The following is a 23,086-nucleotide window of genomic DNA, read 5'->3' as shown; positions in this document are numbered from 1 at the left end:
CACTGCTCAGTTTCTCATAGAGTCTTGTATAACTTAAAATTTTCTTTTATAAGAACATGGCATTCTTTTGTATTCATCCTTAATTATGTTTCCCTTTTTCCATATTTTATATGCCCTTTAAAAGTCCAAGTTCATTGGAGAGTTCCCTGTATAGCTATATTGTTCTCTTCAGATCCCCACATCCCCCACCCCACCTTTTTCCTATTAGGGGCACATTCTTAATCGAATCATCATCATTATGCTTTTGAGAGCCTCCCATCCTGCTTGAGTTGTTTTTCTTTTTAGTATTTCATGCCATGGGACTATGCTTGTATTTCTTCAAATACTTAGAAAGTTGTTTTCCTAATGTCTAGGACCCAAGTTCCACTCCTAGAGGCATTTTGCTATAGTAAAAAGATGGCTGTGGGTTCAGAGTCAGAGAGCTTGGGTTCAAATACAGACTGTCACTTACCTGTGCAACCATGGGCAAATCACTTCACTGCTCTGGGGCCAAGTTTCCTCATAGGTAAAATGAGGTTAGACTAAATGATTTTTTATTAATTAAAAAAATTTTTTTTGGTGAGACAATTGGGGTTAAGTGACTTGCCCAGGGTCACACAGCTAGTAAGTATCAAGTGTCTGAGGTCAGATTTAAACTCAGGTCCTCCTGACACCAGGGCTGGTGCTCTATCCACTGCGCCACCTAGCTGCCCCACTAAATTATTTTTAAAGTCCCTTCTGGGTCTGCTTATATGTTCTTATGAACTCCAAGATGATGTAAAGTCCTGTATTAGGGTACCTGGATATGATGTCAACATGGAAAAATGAACTTGGCCAAAATCTCTTCCTTTTCAGACTTGCTGGTCTGATTTGGAATGGAGAAACCAATTTCAGAAGCAGAGATAGATATACAGCTCTCAGGGCCATGTCTTACAGCACCTGGCTTGGAGCTATATATAACTAGAGTGGAGGAATGGGGAAAGAATAAAAGGAAATTAAAAATAAAATAAAAGATGGTATTCTGTACCCGAACTTTGCTGTATTGGGTGAGAGCAAATAGTCATGGGCAGGAAGGGTCATTTTCTGTCTGCTGAGTCTCTGTTATTTACACATACCAGCTGCTTTCATGGTTCTCTGAACTCAGAAAAGAGGCAAGGTGTGCCCTTTCAGAATGCATTCCAAGAGACGAGAGGCATGGTTACAGGACTGATACTAAGGGAACAGTGAAGACATGAACCATTATAACAGGAAAGATGACAGACAGCCTGAAGGTCCCTTCAAGGTCATCCATGCCAATCCACCACCAGGGCCAGAAATGGAAAGTGATTTGCCTCCCATAGGAAATAAACAGCCAGCTGGGACCTGAAGCTACACTTCTTACAAGAGATCTAGCAGCTCTTCCACCACACTCCACCATATTACGGCCGCCAACTTTACCTAGTGCCAAACATGTGTGGTAACAAAAAGCTAAGATGGCTTGAGGAACAATTGTAAATTTATAGAACAGACAGAACACACACACCATCTGATCTTGTTAAAAACGTCTTGTTGCGGGGCAGCTAGGTGGCGCAGTGGATAGAGCACCGACCCTGGAGTCAGGAGTACCTGAGTTCAAATCCGGCCTCAGACACTTAACACTTACTAGCTGTGTGACCCTAGGCAAGTCACTTAACCCCAATTGCCTCACTAAAAAAAAAAAAAAACAAAAGAAAACCTCTTGTTGCTGTTCAGTCATTTCAGTCATGTTCAACTCTTTGTGACCCCATTTGGGGTTATCTTGGCAGAGATAATAGAGTGGTTTGCCATTTCTTACTCCAGCTCATCTTACAGATGAGGAAACTGAGGCAAACAGGGTGAAGTGACCTGCCAAGGGTCGCCCAGCTAGCGATTGTCTGAGGCCAGATTTGAATTCAGGGAGATGCCTTCTTACTCCAGGCTCCAGGCTCTATCCACTCCATACAAACCCTGAGGACTTTAGCAGTTGATTCTGGGTTATTTAATTCAGGCAGTGGAGTGTGGAAAATCATAGGTGAGAGGGAAGGGGAAAGACAAAGAGGGAAGAGAAAAATCTCAAAAGAAAGCCAATCAAAAACAGGTTCTCGAAGGTATTCATCTTTGGAATTAGCAATGTATTGATTGAAGGCCTCGTATCTGTAAAATGAGGAAGTTGGGCTAAATGACCCACAGGGTCCCTTCTGGTTCTTAAATACTAGTGATTCTCTGGGAATACATTCACATGTAGCAAAAAATATATTTTTTCCTTTTTCCTTATAACATTCTTTGGTTTGTTATTTTTTCTTTTTTTTAGTGAGGCAATTGGGGTTAAGTGACTTGCCGAGGGTCACACAGCTAGTAAGTGTCAAGTGTCTGAGGCTGGATTTGAACTCAGGTACTCCTGACTCCAGGGTCGGTGCTTTATCCACTGCGCCACCTAGCCGCCCTTCCTTATAACATTCTAAGCCATTTCAATAGTCCCACGAATGATTGCAGGTTTTTTTTTGGGGGGGGGCATTGAGGGTTAAGTGACTTACCCAGGGTCACACAACTAGTAAGTGTCAAGTGTCTGAGGCTGGATTTGAACTCAGGTCCTCCTGAATCCAGGGTTGGTGCTTTATCCACTGCCCCATCTAGCTGCCCCTGCAGGTTCTTTTTAAAGGGATATTCAAGTTGCTATGGATCCCCTAGAACTTATTTCTATTTTCCCCAGCTCAGTTTTGTACAGATCCATAGTGGGGATCTACTCTCACTTGAGGGGCAGAGTGATCTAGTGGATTAGGGAATTGGGGAGACCTTAGTTCAAATCCTGCCCCAGATTCTCACTGGCTATGACTACAGGACAGTCATTGGCTTTCCCATTCAGAGTCTGAAAGGACCTCAGAGACCAGCAGGTGATGAAACGGACATCTAAAAAGGCTGAAGGATTTGCTGAAGGCCTCGTAGGACATGAAAACAGCGTCAGAATCCGAACTCAGGTCCTCTGCCTCGCAATCCAGAATTCTGCCTGCTCGACCAGGATGCTCTCAATTCACTTAACTTCTTGATTCTGACTTTCCTCATCTGAAAAACGGGAACATGTCTCCTTCTAGCACAAGCCTCACAAAGTTATTGGGAGATTTAAATGATTTAAATGTGCTTGTAGAAATGTCAGCTATGAGGATCATTATTCCTTTGAGTTCCTGCAAATTGGAGACAGTCAAAGCAGGCAAGGTCCTTTTGATGTTTCCTGTCTCATGAGGGCTCTGTCTCACCAACTGGGTCTTATAAGGAGGCAATGGTTCCCAAAGGATCCTAGTGCCCAAGGGAATTTTTTTTTTTAAGATACTGCGGGGCAGCTAGGTGGTGCAGTAGATAGAGCACTGGATTCAGGAGGACCTGAGTTCAAATCTGACCTCAGACACTTGATACTTACTAGCTGTGTGACCCTGGGCAAGTCACTTAATCCCAATTGCCTTACCCCCCCCCAAAAACAAACAAACAAACACACAAACAAAAAATATACTGAACTCCACCAGCTTTGCTATCCTCTGGCTCATTCTCACTTGACTTTCTTGTCTCTGGGGGATGCCTCAGTTTCCCCTCACCTGTCTCCAGGAATGACAATAAGGCTCAGACAAAAGGCAACTTCTGCCTGGGTTAGAGTGGACCCTATAACCTGGGGAACCCTTGTCTAGTAGGACCCACAATAAGTCAGGGTATCTTGACCCTGAAGCAATAACACTGAAAAGAATAGAAAATAGTTCAAAAGCCATGACCAAGGATGAAGATGGAGTTAAATTTGGGATGCTACTTCATCATTCCCCTCTTGGTGTTTTCTGTGCCTAAGACTCCAAGTGGTTTAAAGTAAAGCCCAATGTACTTTCAAGGCAAGTCAATAAGCATTTGTTGTTGTTGTTGTTTTAGTGGAGCAATGAGGGTTAAGTGACTTGCCCAGGGTCATACAAATAAGCATTTGTTATAAGCACCAGGCACCATGCTAAATACAGTCCTTGTTCTCAAGATGCTCACAGTCTAAGGGGGAGACATGGTATAAACAACTATTTACAAACGAGATATATGCACGATAAATTAGAGATGATTAATAGCGTTTCCTTGTTAAAGGAAACTGGAGGGGGCAGCTAGTTGGTGCAGTGGATAAAGCACTGGCCCTGGAATCAGGAGGACCTGAATTCCAATCCAGCCTCAGACACTTGACACTTACTAGCTGTGTGACCCTGGGTAAGTCACTTAACCCTCATTGCCCCACCCCCACCCCCACCCCCAAATTAAACTAGAACAGATTTCTTGCAGAAGTTGAGACTTTAGTTGAGACCCGAAGGAAGTGAGGAGAACCAGAAAGCAAAGATGAAGAAGGAGAGAAGTCCAGGTACAGAGGGACAGCCAGTGAAAATTCCCTGAGTCTGGAAATGGAGTGGAACAGCAATGTCCCTGGATCACCCGGTACAAAGAGCAGATTAGGAGTAAGAAGACTGGAAAGGTAAAAGGGGGCCAGGTTGTGGAGGGCTTTTGTTGTTTGCCCTTTGTTCTCAAAGAGGACCATGACATCGGGAGGTGATGGATGTCATGACTTGTAGTGAATTGGATCTGAGTGAGGAAGAGCTGTGCATGGTCACTAACCTCACTCTCTCCTCCAGAGCCATCTGGGGCCAGTGGTGAGATATATATCAGGATGACTGGAGATGGCCCTGGATTTTGGGGGTTAAATGGGCAAAGGGGGTAAAATGACTTGCCCAGGGTCACACAACTAGTAAATGTCTGAGGTGAGATTTGAACTCAGGTCCTCTTGACTCCAAGGCCAGTGTTCTATCCACTGTGCCACCTAGCTGCCCCTGATGGGATTTTCAAGCCAGAGGACTTTTTGTATTTGATTCTGGAGGTGAAATATTGCAGGGAAACCCAAATGCAGAAATGTGGGGAGGATTCATCCAGGTAACAAACTTCTGCAGAGCTCTGTGACTCTTACCAAGTTCTCACTTTGATATGTTTCTTTTCTTCCTGTCAGCACCAAGATTTACTAGATGTAAAGGCCAGTCTAGGGGGCAGCGAGGTGGCACAATGGATAGAGTGCATGGAGAGAGTACTGGGCCTGAAGTCAGGAAGACACCTCCTCCTGAATTCAAATCTGGTTTCAGACATTTACTAGCTATGTGACCCTGGGCAAGTCACTTCACCCTGTTTGCCTTGGTTTCCTTACCTGTAAAATGAGCTGGAGAAGGAAACGACAAACCTCTCCAGTATCTCTGCCAAGAAAACACCAAATCGGGTCAAAGAGAGTTGGACACAACTGAAGATAACTGAACAAATGCCAACCCGGAGGCCTAGGCTTTCCCTACTTTTATCTCTTGGTTATTAAGAACTTCAGTATGAGAAGTTGCCTGACCTCCCTCCAGGTCTTGGCCGCAACTGCTGCCTACTAGCTGAGCTGTCTCACAGCCAATCCCACCCCCAGCCCCCACTCCCACCCCACCTCCTTGATTGTAGTAAGAGAGCATTGGCCTCCGGATCCACGGAGTAACCTGTATTCTGGCCATGAGGGGTGGCGGCAAGGAAGAGTGACTCTCATCAGCCTAATAGTCTGGTATCACGAGAGTCAACCCACATCATGAAGGTTTTTCCCACACACTTTCCTGATGGAATGTCTCCTTGCTGTAGATCCCTAGGTTGACTTTCTCTCCCTGGGAAGGAGACATGAGAGGGGTTGGGAAAACCTGGACATTGGGCTGAACTGTTTCAAGCTGGGAGGGACCTTAAAGGTCATCTAGAGCACTCCCCTCATTGCTCAAGACCAAAAATAGCAGAGATGGTATTTGAACCCTGGGTCTTTTGACTCAAAATCCATGGCTTTTTCTACTTTACCAGACTGCTTGTGAATACCGTGAGGGGCATAAGGAGGTGGAGTGAATAGGTACAAGATTCTCTCGCTCTCCATCAGTTAGCTACCTTGGTAGGCAAGCGGCCTGGCTGGGAAGCACTGAGGTATGACAAGACTGCTGTGAGCCGGGGACATAGATCTGCCTCATCTCCCTCTGGGGCCGGCTCCCAGTACTTCCTTTGGCTTCAAATGTTAATGGGGCCATTTGGAGACTGGATGAAAGGTACTAGCCTGCAGTGAAAGAACAGAGCGTAACTACTTTTTGCCTTCTTGTGACCAGCCTAAAACAAATCGCAGTTATTTTTGCTGCCTCTACAGAGTGGTTATGACAGCATGAGAACATAGGACGTACCCAATTCACTAGACTTAGAGGTCCATAAAGTATATGAGCCGGCAGAGGCTGAGACGGCATGAAGTCCAAATACTTCACATTATAGAGGCATTGGGATTCCTGCATGGAGCTGGTGGTTGAACAAACTGGCCTCCAAGGTCACATCCAATCTCGAGAGGTTCTGGCTTTTGAATGACTCATAGATGCAAATTGGCTGCCCCAGCATGCCCCATGTAAGGCTCTGCTGCAGCTATTGTGGGAGCCCTTGTACAAAACAAGGCCAAATACAAACATTTGAAGCTTTTAGAAAATTTGTGGGTTTAGAAGTGAAAGAAAGGAAATAACTGTGAGACATGACTTTTTTTGGGGGGGTGGGGCAATGAGAGTTAAGTGACTTGCCCAAAGTCACACAGCTAGTAAGTATCAAGTGTCCAAGGCTGGATTTGAACTTAGGTCCTCCTGAATCCAGGGCCAGTGCTTTCTCCACTGCACCACCTAGCTGCCCCCAAGACACACCTTCTTCTTTTTTTGGGGGGGTGGGGCAATGAGAGTTAAGTGACTTGCCCAAAGTCACACAGCTAGTAAGTATCAAGTGTCCAAGGCTGGATTTGAACTTAGGTCCTCCTGAATCCAGGGCCAGTGCTTTCTCCACTGCACCACCTAGCTGCCCCCAAGACACACCTTCTTAAGAAACCTGGGTGTGGAGGGTGTCACAATCTCAGGTCTATCTCTTTGGCCAGCCCCCTACTGCTCTCAAATATCTCCTTCTAATTCTGAAAAGCTTTATTTTATTATGTCATGAAGCTTGAAATTCTACCAATTAGTCTTGGGTCAACTGTCTTTTTTTTTTTTTTTGGTTTTTTTGGGGTTGTTTTTTTTTAGTGAGGCAATTGGGGTTAAGTGACTTGCCCGGGGTCACACAGCTAGTAAGTGTTAAGTGTCTGAGGCTGGATTTGAACTCAGGTACTCCTGACTCCAGGGCCGATGCTCTATCCACTGCGCCATCTAGCTGCCCCTCAACTGTCTTTTAAAAATATAAATAGCTCCTTCTGCTTAGTAGGTACCTAAGGAATGGTAAATTATATTTAAATAATTCTGAGTGGATGAAAGGGCTTATCGATCACCCACATATTAGTATGAATTAGGTGTCAGATTCTTATCATCACACCTGGCTGAGATTCCTTTACTAAGGGGAAAGGAATTTTGACTTGCTATTAAGGGAGAGACGGGTAAGTTAGGGTCACAGAGCACTTTGCTGGGATAGGGTAGGTCTAGGTAGGGGAGATGCAGTGGTGGGGTGTGGACTTTGGGAATCTGGAGAGAGGGACACTAGGAGATGTTAAAGAGGAACAGAAAGGGAGATGGAACCGTAACAAAACTAAAATTAATATGTTTCAAAAAATTTATGTAAGGCTTATCCCAATACCTGGGGAAAGTTCTTTTTATCTAGTACTGTACATACCCTCTCCACTCCCCATACATGTCCAGGACTCAGAACTCAGGTTAGCTCTATTAGTTTTATTGTCCAGTTACAGTTTTGGTTAAAGAGGTTTATGAAAGCTGGTCTGGAAACTATGTACACACACATTTTATACATACATACGCACATAGAATGAATATATGTGTGTGTGTGTATATATATATAATGTTACATACAATATGTATTTGATGTTATATATAACACTGTTTCACATATATCTTATGTATAACACACAATCTATTATATATAATATTTATGTTTCTCTTCCATATAACACACACATATAAAACAGTGTTTCTTAGGCAGCTAGGTGGCACCATAGTGGATAGAGTGCTGGGCCTGGGGTCAGATTCATCTTAATGAGTTCAAATCTGACCTAAGACACTTACTAGCTGTGTGACCCTGGGCAAGTCATTTAACCCTGTTTGCCTCAGTTTCCTCATCTGTAAAATGAACTAGAAAAGGAAATGGCAAAACCACTCCAGTGTCTTTGCCAAGAAAACCCCTAATGGGGAAACCAAAGAAAGGTTGGGCAGGACTGAAAAACCAACCACCACCACAGTCACATCCTCAACAATGAGCGTCCCTGCTCTGAAGGTGCAAAGAGCCTCTTCCCTCAGAGCTGGGGAAGAGAATGAAAATAATTTGGATTGTGAGGGAGAACCTCAAAGGTTAAATGTGAATTAAGACATTAACTTTCTATCTGTGCGCTTTTTTTTTTTGGTGAGGCAACTGGGGTTAAGTGACTTGCCCAGGGTCACACAGCTAGTTAAGTGTCAAGTGTCTGAGTTCACATTTGAACTCAGGTCCTCCTGACTCCAGGGCCAGTGTTCTATCCACTGTACCACCTAGCTGCCCCTATGCGCTATCTTTTTAACCAGTTTTAATGGGGATGTGGAAATGGGTTTAGGGGCTGACACAGACCTTTCTAATTACTGTTTTCAGTGGCACAGGGCCTAAAGGCTATGAGCTGGGAGACCCCACCCACCGCCTCCCAGAAGGAGCCTATTCTGATTCATTCTTATTTGGGGAGAAGGATCTAGATTCCTCTGCTTTCCAGTTGTATGTGATTCAGGGACACCAGCCTCCTTGCTGCTCCTTGCACAGGTCACTCCATCTCCTGACTCAATGTGTTTTTGTCCGTCCCCCAGGACAGACAATCCTTTCTCTTCCTCATCTTGGTTGGTCTCCTGCCCTTCTTGGCTCCCTTCAGGTCAGAACTAAAGTCCAGACGTCTATCAGAATCCCCTGTCCCAATCCCCTTCATGCTAGTGCCTTCCCTGTTTCTCATCTCCAATTTCTCCCCTACGGGTCTTGTTCATAGACAGTTGGTCACGTGTTGTTGCCCCCATTAGACCGTGAGCTCCTTCCATTATTGTGATTTCTGTGATTTACTCAGTACTCAGCAGAGATCCTGGCACATCCCAGGGCATAAATGTCTTCCAAAATATCATCTTCATCATTGTCTTGGGATTTTAAAGAGTTCTTACGGGGCTGGAGAGAAACGGTTGAGACCTCTTCCCCCCCAAGAGCTCCCATGGAACAACCGAGAATCTGATGCTGACCTAAATTGATCTCACAGACCCCTGGGACTGGCCCAGACCAGAAGCCGACTCTGCCAGGGTGGCCGGAGATCAGACCTCTATCCTGGTCCAAACTGATGTCACAGCAGGAGTCTTAACTAAGGCTACATCTTCTGCTGTGGAGATAGAGTTGTAGAATACCCTCTTTTTCATCTCCACTGAGATACTGTATACTACTGTGTGATACCTGGGGTTGGCAGCAGATAATAAGTTAATACTTGTATAGCACTTACTATGTGCCAGATGCTATGCTAAGCACTTTAGAGATATTATTCCATTTGATCCTCACAACAACCCTGGGTAATAGGTGCTATTATTATACACATTTTACAGATGGAGAAACGAAGGCAAATTGATTTGAGGTAAAGTGACTTGTCCAAGGTCACTTGGCTTCTGGGGAGGCAGGATTTGAACCTAGGTTTTCTGACTCCAGGCTAAGTAGTCAACCTAAACCAAGCTGCCTTAATGATTAATTGTATATTAGTATCTTTTGGTACCTGGTGAATAAAGGAGTTGAAAAGCGGAGGATTTATCTCTGCCTGAGTTAAATTAATTAACATGGCTTCATTGAAGCCTGGATGGAACTTATTAAATGATACTCAGAAAGTTCCCCAAGTCTCCTTTGTCCTGAAGGCAGTGCAAACACACAATTACCAGACTAAAAACAAATTTCAATTACTCACCCTGCAAAGCAGAAAGTAATCAGTGATGAAGGCAGTCCACTTTTCCCCTTAAAGGGCTTGCTTGATAAAACTGCCTGTTGACGAATTGCTGGTCCGACCAGGCACTTCATCTCTCAGATTCTATTTTTTATTTGTAAAAATTCAAAATTCTATTTGCTGTCAAATGGTGTATGTCAAGTGTGAGATTTAAAATTGGATACTAGAGCATGGAAAATCCACCGAATTAGCTGGCTTATGGCCAAACTAGGGAGGGTGGGAGGGTCCTTAAGGTCCCTTCTGGGGTCGCTAAAAAGATTCATGGTGTATAGAAAGTGTTTCTGTGACATTTAGATTTTTCTGGTTAGGCCAGGAGAGTTAAAACCTTTGGTTGCCGAACAGCTCTACCCCACTCAAATCAAATCAAATAAAGCCCCTAAAACAATCAATGATTGACCTCACGTGACATGGAGCTAAAGTTCATCTGAGGAGCAGGTGTAAATGTATAGACTGATACATAGTTAAAGCTGAATGGGACTTTAAAGATCAATCCACTCAATTTGCAAGAGGACCCCCCCCCTCCCCCGCCAAGGGGAGAAGTGACTTGCCCAAAATCACACAGCATAGGGTAGTGCCAAGATGAATTTTGGTTTTGGGGGGTTTTTTTGGGTTTTTTTAAGTGAGGCAATTGGGGTAAGTGACTTGCCCAGGGTCACATAGCTAGTAAGTGTTAAGTGTCTGAGGCCGGATTTGAACTCAGGTACTCCTGACTCCAGGGCCGGTGCTCTATCCACTGAGCCACCTAGCTGCCCCCCAAGATGAGTTTTATTGTTGAGTCATTTTTCAGTCCTGTCTGACTCTTTGTGTTCCTATTTGGGGGTTTCTTGGCAAAAAATACTGGAGTGGTTCCTTCTCCAGCTCATTTTACAGATAAGGAAACCGAGGCAAACAGGGTAAAGTGACTTGCCCAGGGCCATTGTTGTTTGTCCTTTGTTTCTTGAAGAGGATCATGACATTGGGGTGATATCATGACTTGCTATGAAATGGATTTAAATGAAGGAGGGTTGTGCAAGGTCACCAGAGCCATCTGGGTCCAGTGGTGAGATATATATCAGGATGACTGGAGATGGCCCCAGATGTTTAAGAAAATCTGGGTTAAGTGACTTGTCAAATAGTAAGTGTCTGAGGCAGAATTTGAACTCCAGTGGGTCTTCCTGACTCCAGGCCCAGCACTCTATGCACTAAGGCACTACCTAGTTGCCCCAACCAAACTGATACTCAAATTCAGTTTCCTGTTCCAAGTTCAGAGCTCTTTTACTTCAATTCCACATTTGTTAAGGCATCATTATAGAGACAGAAGAGGAGTAGTGAATAAAGGGCAGGCTGCAGAGCCAGGAAGACCTGGATTCCCATCCTGCCTCTGGCCCATACTGGCTCTGTGACCCTGGACGAGTTAATGAACGTGTGAGGGCTCCAGACAACTCTCTAGCACCTTCAGCTGCAGAGAAGATGTGAGGCCTGTGTCAGTGAAACCACAGGTAGAGATGCACCCATGCAGCCCCTTTGCCCATCACTGATACCTGACAAAACAATGGGTCTCCATCATTCTTCCCTTTTTACACACCATCTTTGCTTCTCTTACCCTTCCTTTCCTACTCCATACTTGTAGCCTAAAAGCCTTTGTGACGGTTCTGTGATTTCATCCAGTGCAGGGAATCCCTGATGTGAAAACTCCCTTCATTGATGCCAGATTCACAACTCTGGGAAAACAAGAAGGTTTCTTGGGGGAACTGAGAAATCATGTGACTTGCCCAGGGTCATGCAGACAGTATGCTTCATAAGATAAAGGGAAGGGAAGGAATAGGAATTTATACAGCCCCTGCTACATGACTGGTAATATGTTAAGCACTTTACAAATATTATCTTATTTGGTTCTCACAGGCCTTCTGTGAGGTAGATGCTGTTTTATCCACATTTTACAATTGAAGAAACTGAGGCAAACAGTAGTTAAATGATGTTGAGTATCCATGTGAAGTTGTGCAAGACATGTATGTATGTTTGTCCTTTGATCTTGAAGAGGACCATGACATCCGGGTGATGTCACAACGTACAGTGAATTGAATTTAAGTGAGGGAGGGTTGTGGGCAAAACATACTTTCTTATTAGCCATGTGGCAAAAGAAAACACAGACCCCCTCTCCCCCCCAAAAACCCCAAACAAAACAAAACCCAAGAGAATAAATAAAGAAAAAAATCCTGCTTCAGTCTGCATTCAGAGTTCATCAGTTCTCTCTCTGGGAGTGGACAGTATTTTTCATCATGTGCCCTTTAGAATTGTCTTGGATAGGGGCAGCTAGGTGGCACAGTGGATAGAGTACCAGCCCTGGATTCAGGAGGACCTGAGTTCAAATCCGACCTCAGACACTTGACACTTACTAGCTGTCCTTTGTCCTTACTAGCTGTGTGACCCTGGGCAAGTCACTTAACCCTCATTGCCTGGCCAAAAAAAAAAAAACAAACCAAAATCAGAATTGTCTTGGATCATTGCCTTGATCAGAGTATAAAACTGTTTCACCATCCGCCAGGGTTTGAAACCTTGGTGTTGCTTGGATTCTTTCCTCTTTCTCACTTTCTGTTCTCTCCAGGATTTCATAGCCTCTCTAGTCCCCACTGTCCCATGATAATAGAGACCCTCAACACCACCCATTTGTCCTACTACAATATCCCCTTGGCTTTCCGCAGCTCTATATACTGTGGTATCCTTCCCTTAGAAACTATCTTAATGTGAGTATCTGAGACATTTGGGAAGAACAAATGATTTGACTCCAAATCAAACTTTCATGTCCAAAGGATCCCTCAGAAGGCAGAGAACCTCAGACTGGTGGCAGGGCTATCTCTTTAAGTGAGGGGAAGGATGCAAGGGGAAATCGTGCTGGTGATCACCCCCCACTCCAAACATTTTTCTAACGGTAAAATAAGTTTCATATGAACCCCAAGTGCCATCTTGAAAGGGACAAGTAATCACATGAGAGCAACCTACAGTCTGAGAAGCATATGGAGGAGGGCGAGGCACCAACTGGTTGTAGCTACTGTCTTCTCTCTTTCACTGGCTGCTTTGCCCTTTATTTCCCAGACATCTGCAAGAAGAGGACCAGGCCAAGTGCCTTGGTTCAAGTCTGGAGTTGGCTGTAGAATGTCCAGCCTGGGGCAGCTAGGTGGCACAGTGGATAGAGCACCGGCCCTGGATTCAGGAGGACCTGAGTTCAAATCCAGCCTCAGATGCTTGACACTTGCTAGCTGTGTGACCCTGGGCAAGTCACTTAACCCCAATTGAAAAAAAAAAAGAATGTCCAGCCTTGAGCCTCTGCCTCTACCTCTGCTTAATTTACTCAGGAAGGAGCTCTGTCTCTGGACGCATCAGAGAGGCATCCCACTGTACATCTGACAGCTTCCTGAGCTGAAAGAAGTTATCCTCTCCATCTGTTAGAGTATGCAGTTGCTTTGGAAAGCCTTTCATCAGTCCCTGCAAATCAGCAGGAACGCCATTGAGTCTTACATTTGTGCGGGACTGTCTAGTCCCACACTCCCGGTGACCAGAAGGCTCTGTGTAGCCCACCCGATCTGGGGAGGTGGCCTTCTTGAGAATTTGTTGGGGAAAAAAAAAGGTTTTATCTAATTAGTTAGCACACATTAACAAGTAGGTCAGTGGGATCCAACTCCCTGTCTCCCACTACTGTTGTGCAACTGACTGCTACCAAAGTGTCATTCTGGTTAAGCTTGGATCAATTAGCAATTATAATTGGAGTGGAAAGTAATTAATTTTATAATGAAATTCTTGCAGCTTGCACACATGGATTTCTGATCCTTTGGATGACAATAGAGAAACTTAAATGCTCTTGACCTTCTAGAGGCTTGTATCCCCTTTATAGTGTTCGGGGGAAAAATTGTTTTCAGGCCTCTGTTTGAATCCCTCCATTAAAAAGGAATTCAAATGAGGCAATTTATTATATGGAGAGTAAATCTATTTCCTTGTGTGTCCTAGCTTTCCCCTCTAGAACCAAGCAGGATGACTCCAATAGTTCATGGAGTCATAGACTTAGAACCAGAAGGGACACCCAAGGTCATCCAGTCTGGTACCCTTATTTAACAGATGAAGAAACTACAACACAGGTGAAGGGACTTGACCAAGGTCATATAGGTAGAAATGAGCAGTCTGGATCCAAACTTAGATCTTCTGACTCCATATTCTACATTCTTTAACCTTTATATAATACTCTATTAAACAGCTAATTTCTTCTGTATCTCTCCCCTAACCTAAGTAATCCTGGTTTCTTTGATAGTAATAAAAGATAGCATTTTTTAAGGATTTTAAGGTTGACAGAGCACTTTACATATGTTATCTCACTTGATCCTTGACAACTCAGTGAGGTAGGTACTACTATTACCCCATTCTACAGATGAAGCTCAGAAAGGATAAGTCGCTTTGCAAGATACACAGGTGATAGGTGCCTGAGACAGCATTCAAACTCAGTTCTTCCCAACTCCAAGTCCAGCATTCTACCCATTGTGCTGCCTAACTGCCCCCTAGAGTGTATGTTTGTGGGAGCGGTGGAAGAAGAACAGGTATGTGCTGGCGTTTAGGGCAATGTTACTGGCTATAAGGGAAAATTCTCTCCAGAAGAAAGACAGGAAAGATCCAAAGTATGAGTGATTTTCTCAGGGTACCCAATCCAAGGATGATGGTAACAAGAGGGTAAATCCAGGTCCTCAGTAGAGTTCAAGTCTGGGAAGAGAAAGTAGAATACAAGCTTGAGAGGAGAGACTGTTCTCATCTTTGTTTTTATATCCGTAGTGCCTAACATAGCACCTGCTACATAATGGGTCTTGGCAGATAGTGAATTGGTGAATTGAAGTGTAGCCACATTATCAGGAGTACCTGAGAAATGACCATCTGACTGGTAAATCTGATCCTTCAAAAATACCATTTTATGGAGCAGCTAGGTGGCACAGTAGATAGAACACCGGTCCTGGATTCAGGAGGACCTGAGTTCAAATCCGGCCTCAGACCCTTGACACTTACTAGCTGTGTGACCCTGGGCAAGTCACTTAACTCCAATCACCTCACAAAAAAATAAAGAAAGAAATAAAAATAAACACCATTTTATTCCAGTGGTGGTCAGTTCCTACCTCTGTCTTGCTCTCTCATTTGGGCCCATAATATGGGGGAAAAGACACCATTACTCCACCCAGATTCACAAAATTTGAGAGTTAGAAGGGGCCTCAGGACCCTCTAGTCCAATCAATGCCAGATAAAGGATCCCCCACATCCCCAACAAGTGGTCATCCAGCCTCTTGAAGCCCTCCAAGGTGGTAAAATTTGCTACCTCCTGGGACTGTTCATTGCACTTGGGGTTAACTCCAATTATTAGGAAGGCTTTCCTAACATCCAGTTGAAATGTGTCTCTTTGAAACTTTGACCGGTTTCTCCTGGTTCTGTACTGTGGGACCAAATGGAATGAGTCCAATCCTTCTTCCATATAACAATTCTTCAGATACTTGAGGATAGCTTTCTTGTTGTTCCTAGAGACGTGTCCAGGCTAACTATCCCTATTTCCTTCCTCGTAGAGTATGAACACAAGACCTTTCATCCATGTGGTTGCCTTTTCTGAATGCTTGTTTACTTAATGATGGTCTATTAGATTCAAATTAACTATAGGTGTGTGATCTGAGCAGCTGCAGAGTCCAGCAGGACCATGGCCCCCTTATTGTGGAGAGCTATGCCTCTCTTTTTCTCACTCCTTCCTTCCTTCCTTCCTTCTTGGCAGGCAATGAGGGTTAAGTGACTTGCCGAGGGTCAGAGAGCTAGTAAATATCACGTGTCTGAGGCTGGATTTGAACTCAGGTCCTCCTGAATCCAGGGCCAGTGCTCTATCCACTGTGCCACCTAGCTGCCCCGAGAGCTATGCCTCTCAATGCAGCCCAGGGTCTCTGCCTTTGATGGCTTCCATATACCACTGTTGACTTCTACTGAACTTGCAGACTGCTGTTACCTTCAGATATTTTTCATCACACTGCTGTCAAATCATGCTTTCCCCACTTATAACCTCATTTACCACCCAGCAGGGTGCTAAAAATATCCCTATAGTTCTGGTCCTGGGGAGAGAGTGCTAGTTCAGGGTCTGGCTGCGTTGAGACATACTTGCATTCTACGTCTTATGTCTAGGAGCCCCGGGCTCAGAATGTGACTTTCCCCTGGTTCCAGTTCTGGTTGAATTAGGTAGCACCAGCCAACTGATCACTTCAACTAATTGATTTCACACTCAGACCCATAGGGACTTTATTTCCTGGGGCAATGGAGACAGACCGGAAGTAGCTACCCATTGTTTATTTCAACTAACACCAGGTCACGTTGGGATTTCTGGGGTTTTTGTTGTTTCTGGGAGAGAACTAAATCTATAAAGTTTTTAGGAGCCTACAAATTGGGCCTTGGAATACCAAAGAGTCCGAGTGGCTGATCCATCCTGAGGGTCTAGAAAAGGTGAGACACAATAGGCACGAGGTGGGGCAGTTTACTCGGAATCTTGCTAGAGCCAGGAGATGGGCATAGCCAGTTCTTCAGAGATCTGCTTGAGGTAGCTACCAATCAGAGGCCTCTGGCACTCCCAGTGGGGATATTTCTAGGGAAACTATGTTTTTTGACCATTGTCTGCCCAAATCAGGTTGCTCAGAAGGGAATTAGACAATAGTAACCAACTATGTTAGGGATCAAGGCTGTCATCGGGCAGGAGCAGGCACCCCATCCTGGGCAAATGGGGGCAGGCTGTCAAGTACAAATATAAACAAACCCAAAGCTTGTTGGGTTATGAGCCAGGGGTTTCTCAAGAAAGCCGATCCCAGCTCCTGTGAAGGGAGCAGGAATCAAGTCTGGAAAAGGGGATTGGACACCCCTGGTGATCCCAGGGTTGAGAAGAATCCCAGAAGCCAGCCAGTCCGAGCCATACCTGAAAAGCAATCCCCTCTACGACATACCTGAAGACCTCCACAGAAGGAGAACCTGCCTCCCCTCCAAGTGGCCACTTCCACATCAGTTAGCTCTAATGATTGGGAAGTTGTTTCTTTTTTCTTGATTGAGGAACTAGAAAGGACCTTAGAGGGCACCTAGTCCCATCTTAAAATCTCCTCATCTTGGGGCAGCTAGGTGGCACAGTGGATAGAGCACCGGCCCTGGAGTCAGGCGTACCTGAATTCAAATCCGGCCTCAGACACTTCACACTTACTAGCTGTGTGACCCTGGGCAAGTCACTTAACCCCAATTGCCTTACTAAAAAAAAAAAAAAAATCTCATCTTATAGGAACTGGTGGCTAGGAGGCTAAGTGACTTATCCAAGGCCTCATAGGGAGGGAGTAACAGGGAAGGGGATGGAACCTGAATCTTCCTCTCGGCATCTTCCACGGATTGTCCCCATTTCTGCCCTCTCAAGCCAAACGGATCCAACCCACTCCCTCTCCCCTAAGACAGTTCTGCAGAGTCTTGAAGATACAATCCTCTCAGTCTTCTTTTTGTCAGGATAAACATCCATGGCTCCTTCGAGTCTAACTTTAGGCCCGGTTCCAGCCTGGCTGCCTTCCTCTGGACACTTACCCATGTCCTTGCTAAAATATGCTGCCCAGAACTGTACACAATAGCAGGGCCATCATCTCCTTATTCCTAGACACCCTTCAATGGCCAAAGATCATTCCCTGAGGCTTTTTGGCCACGTCACACTACTTGCTGACTCATTTGGAGTTTTCGGTCCTCTAAACCGCTCAGATCTTTTTCAGAGAAAGCTATGTCTATTCATACCTCCTCATCCAGTACTTATGAGGTATATTTTTACAATTAAATTTCTCCTTATTAGATTTGCAGAAGAGACGCATGCTAGCACAGGTAGATGGCACCAGGCCTGGAGTCAAGAAGACCTGAGTTCAAATCTGACCTTAGACACTTAGCCGTGTGACCTTGGGAAAGTCACTTAACCTTGTTTGCCCCAGTTCCTTATTTGTATAGTGAGCTGGAGGAGGAAATGGCAAGCCACTCCAGTATCTTTGCCAAGAAGACCCCAAATGGGGTCTTAAAGAGTCAGACATGACAGAAAATTACAGAATGCTTAGATGAATCTACAAAATGACCTTATGATATAAAGCTTCCTCAAGTTTTACCCTTTTGGCAAAGTTCTATCCTGTAAGACAGTTCTACCCATCCACACCTTGCCCTGATTCGAGGACCATTAAGCATGTTGTTAAGTCTACTGGGTTTCTTCCTTGTTCCTACCACATTCGGTAAAGCTGTGGGAATGGGCAGTGGTTTAAAAGACCTCCTTGGTAGGTTTTAAGGTCATTTCACACATCTTCACATCTAGTGGTAACTATGTATCACAGTGGATAGAGTGACAGGCCCTGCAGTCAAGATCTGAGTCCAAATCTGGTTTTTAACACTTACTAACTGTGTGACTCTGGACAAGTCACTTAACCTCAGTTTCCTCAACTATAAAATTGGCACCTACCACCCAAGTTTTTGTGAGGATCAGATGAGATAATATTTGTAAAGGACACGGTAGGCACTTAAGAAATGTGGCTTCCTTCCTCTTCTCCAGTTTTCAATGTCCCTTCTAAAATATAGTATGAATATGATGACCTAAATATGATCCCGACCACTGGAGAATAGAGTTGGACTATCCACTTCTTTGTTTTGATCACAATATTTCTATCAGTGCCATTGAATGCAGAATCAGTCAGGGTTGGTGGGGTTTTTTTGTTTGTTTGTTATTGTTGTTGTTTTTTTAGTAGTTGCATCACACATTTGGGTAGAGTTGCAGTCCACTGAAACTCTTGGAGTCTTTCCCATACAGACTGCTGTCTGGCCAGGTCTTCATTGACCGGGTACTCAGAGCTGCAGTTGACCCTAAAGGCAGCACTTTCTATTTATCCCGATTAAGTGTCATCACTTTCGATGTGGCCCTTTCTTCCAGCTGCCCCAAATCTACTGGAACCAAGATAATTTCCCGGTATTCACTCCCCACTCCTGATGCCACAGTCTTTTGTCCTTTGAAGATGTGATAATATGAAACAAAAGATAAAGGATGAGAGGAGGGCAGTGTCTGAATGTGCAGTACAGAGAGGCTGGGGGTGGGAAGAAGAATGGACTAGAATACTAAACAGCAATTCCTTGCCAAGAGGCCCCATAATTCTAGCCCTGTAAAATGAACTTGTGTCTCAGTTGTGTTTCATTTAAGATTTGTGCCAGCAGCTGCCAAAGCCCAGTGATCAACTTTCCTTTAAAAGAATTTAGCTGAAAAACTCCAAAGTTCTGGTAGGTCGATGATTTTACTCCATAAAGGAAGTAGTTAAAAGATCTTAACTTGGTTAGCGGCTGGGGGGGAGGGTGGGGGGGACCGGTAAGTGGCAGTCTGTAGAGTGCCAGGCCAGGAGTTCGGAAGACTCATCTTCATGAGTTCAAATCTGATCTCAGACACTTACTAAATGAGTGATCTTGGATAAGTCTCATAATCCTGTTTGCCTCAGTTTCCTCATCTGTAAAATGGGAAGAAGGAAATGGCATACCACTCCAGTATCTTTGCCAGGAAAACCTCAAATGGGGTCACGAAGAGTCAGACACGACTGAAATGACTGAGCAACAACAACTACTCCCAGGGAAGCACGGTGAATCAACCCTGTATTTGGAGTCAGAAGATGTGAGTTCAAGTCCTACCTGTCCCATGTGTACTACCTTGTACTACCTTGGCCAAGTCATTTTACATTTTTGAGCCTCAGTTTCCTCAGTTGTAAAAATGAATGAGCATCCTTTTGGCTCTACCTCTGCATTCCTGATATTCTGGAGCAGGAATAAGGATTTCCTCCTTACTTTTCGAAGTGAAGTAGAGAAAAGACACCCATGCCAGCAACCCTACAATGTGTGTAGATAAAAGCCTTAGAAAAGAATTAAAACACATTCAAAATTCTGTTGACATTTACCAATATATCTCCTCTAACAGGTTAAATTTGTTAAAAAAAAAATTTTTTTTTAAAGGCCGGCCTATGAAATCAGTCACATCTTTGCTTCTCACAGAGCTGGCAAATAACCAGGGCTTTATTTTCACAGCTATGGCAGAAAGATAGCATTCGCATTCACAGGAAGTTAATCAACCTAAAAATAAGCCATACTTTGGTGGGAGGGGAGTGGAGTGAATGTACTTTGTTCTTCTGGTCCCTGGAAATGAATTTGTGAAGTCATCTAAGCCGGGATGTACACTTTTAAGTACATCTGTATTATTAACATTTTCCCCATCACTTTTTAGTAATCAACAAGACATTAAATCAAGCCCTCGTTTGTATTTTGTTTATTTCTAAGATGCAAATGGTAACAATGAAAAGTTCACAATCCCTCTCAAGAGCTGGTTTGAGCTGGCTCCAGCACAGCCCTGAGGTGAGTGAGGTCAATCTGTTTTATGACCGGATTCTATTGGGTTTCAGGCTTCTTTGTCCTTAGGGCAATTGTTTCTAAGTACTGCTACAAAGAATTGAGTTTCTGTGAATCCCAAACTTATAATGATCAGCTCTTCTCCATGGTGCTGAAGTGCCCATAGAATGTATTCAGTTTTGATTGAATATTCTGATGGCTTCTGAAAAGGAGGCTTCTGAAGCTTTTAGGGAAAGCTCTTCACTAAAACGCGAGCGCCTTGGTAAAAACCATCGCTTGATATATAGAAACTTAGAAATTAAGTAATCTGGCTGCCTTACTTTATCAATGAAAAGACAGAAGTCCAGAGAAGTAGAATTATTTGTCTAAGGTCATCAAGATAGTGAGTAGCAAAGTCTGGATTAAAACCCGGGTCTCCCGATTCCCCATCTTTCATTTCCTATAATTGTGAAAATGCAACACCTGCTACTTATAGAAAACAAAACAGAAAAAAACCTAACTTGGTTTCTAGTGAGTATAATAACACACATTCACACAAACTCATTCATGTAGAAGTTTTTATGAACTTAAATCTCATGAGTAGATTTAGTACTGAGAGTTTGATCTTGTCGGGAGATTTTAACTTAAATTCATAAAAAGTAAAGTTTCATTATCAAGTTCTTAATAACAGCAGAACATGGGCCAGGGCAGCTAGGTGGTGCAGTGGATAGAGCACTGGGACTGGAATCAGAAAGACTCATCTTCCTGAGTTCAAACATAGCCTCAGATACTTACTAGCTGTTTGATCCTGGGCAAGTCATTTAACCCTGGTTACATCAGAGAAGGAAATTGCAAACCACTCCAGTATCTTTGCCAAGAAAACCTCAAATAGGGTCATAAAGAGTTGGGTGCAACAAAACAACAACAGAATGCCCACAGTCCCAAGACATAACAGAAGGTACCAGGATGACGACGATGACAATGATGCTTCCTGCTGGGCTAGGCTGGGACAAGATTTTGAAATAGGCAGTCTCTTTGGTGATCCCAGCCTATCCATTCTGTGCTCTTTGGTGATGCCCCTTTCCCCCATCTCAGATGACCAGTGTTCTCCTTCTTGCTTCTCTTCTTGCCCCCTTTCCAAACTTAATTTCTGGAAGGGAACCAATGAATTATTTTCCCACTGAAGAACAAACAAACTACATAAATGAACCATGATAATAATTGATATTTATATATACACTTTGAAGTTTTCAAGCTACCTTTGCTCCTTGGAACCTTAGCAATCCTATGAAGTAGGTTATCATCATCATTTCCATTTTACAAGTGAGGTAACTGAGGCCCAGGAATGAGTGACTTGTACCTGTGTGCCGCGGCAGAGACATAATTTGAACCTACATCTTCCTAACTCCAAGTCCAGTACAATATCTGCTATGCCAAACTGCCTCTCGATATTTCTGTAATTGAACAGGAGACAAATATTAGATACAAGGGAATGTATCTTTAACTGGAGAATTTCATAGGAATAATCATAATCTTAGTCTCTTGATATAGCTCCTCAAGGTTTACAAATGAGTTGTCATACTGATATAATTATTCCCATCTTATGTATTATTTCCACTTTTTTAGATGAAAAAAATCCCTGAGATTCACAGGTATAAAATGATTTTTCCATGTCCAGAGAACTAGTAAGTAATGGAGCTGGTATCATTGAGCTGGGTGGGAAGGGGGATATTTTGAGAGAGCTGGAGAGACTTCGTGGGGGTTCTGAAAAGCATACTTAAGCCAACCGTTCCATCTCTTTTTAAGGCTGGCTTTCCCTGCCAAGTCTCCTTTTTGTTCTTTATGGAGTCTTATCGTTTTGGGGCTATAAAACTCATTTTCCTATCTTTGGTTTTAATCCTACTAAAGCCTCAAATTCATCTACCCAAATTTAATCTTATATTGAAATTATCCCTAAAGGGTCCTTTGTCCTAAGAAATGATGACATTCAGAACGTCACCAACTGGGTGACCCTGTTCAATTAGGCAACCTCAAATTTACTTCCCTAGACAGAACCGAGATTCTTCCATAAGTGTTCCCCGAATGTTAACTGAAGGGAAACCCCACACACTGAGGATTTAGATGATGTACAGAACTTAAAATTTCTGCTTATAGAAACATTCCCCGCCCAGGGGACATCACATGCCCCAGAACAAAAGTTAAGAACTAGTTATTCAGTAACTGCCTGGAGAATATGGCTAAGTTATAGGTAATTTGCTTGATGGTAGGAATGATGAAAGTGTGTGGGAAAGGGGCTCTTGTCTTAGGATTTGAATGGTAGCCCAGAATTCTTGGCAGTAAGAAACAGTAAGCATCTCTGAATCCATCATGTCTTATAGAAATAGAGCCAAGTCCAGTGCTTAGTGCTATTTACCAGCTCCCAGTGATGATGGTCTTGGATCCAGGCAACCTGTATTTATTCGTGATATCTGCATGAGCCTAAGAAAACCTGAATAGTATGGCCTCTCAGACTTTAGGTGTAGGAAAAGGGACATTACCTCCATATACCAATTAGATCTCATCTATGTATTTCAAATGAGACTCTTTGTCCTTCTAATTATCCTCTGTGATTATGTTGTTATTCAGTCATTTTTCAGTCATCTCACACTCTTTGTGACCTTAGTTGGGGTTTTCTTGGCAGATAGTGGAGTGGTTTGCCATTTCCTTCTCCAGCTCATTTTACATATGAGGAAACAGAGGCAAACAGGATTA

The 23,086-nt window shown here is 43.8% G+C and overlaps 1 protein-coding gene across 1 annotated transcript in view; it reads left to right on the top strand.

The window, feature by feature from the left end:
- VTCN1 (V-set domain containing T cell activation inhibitor 1) overlaps positions 1-23,086 on the top strand; it is an 81,812-nt gene that overhangs the window by 12,869 nt on the left and 45,857 nt on the right.

The sequence above is a fragment of the Dromiciops gliroides genome, chromosome 4, assembly GCF_019393635.1.
Source record: "Dromiciops gliroides isolate mDroGli1 chromosome 4, mDroGli1.pri, whole genome shotgun sequence".
Lineage (NCBI taxonomy): Eukaryota > Metazoa > Chordata > Mammalia > Microbiotheria > Microbiotheriidae > Dromiciops > Dromiciops gliroides.
This window is presented reverse-complemented; position numbering and strand designations above follow the sequence as displayed.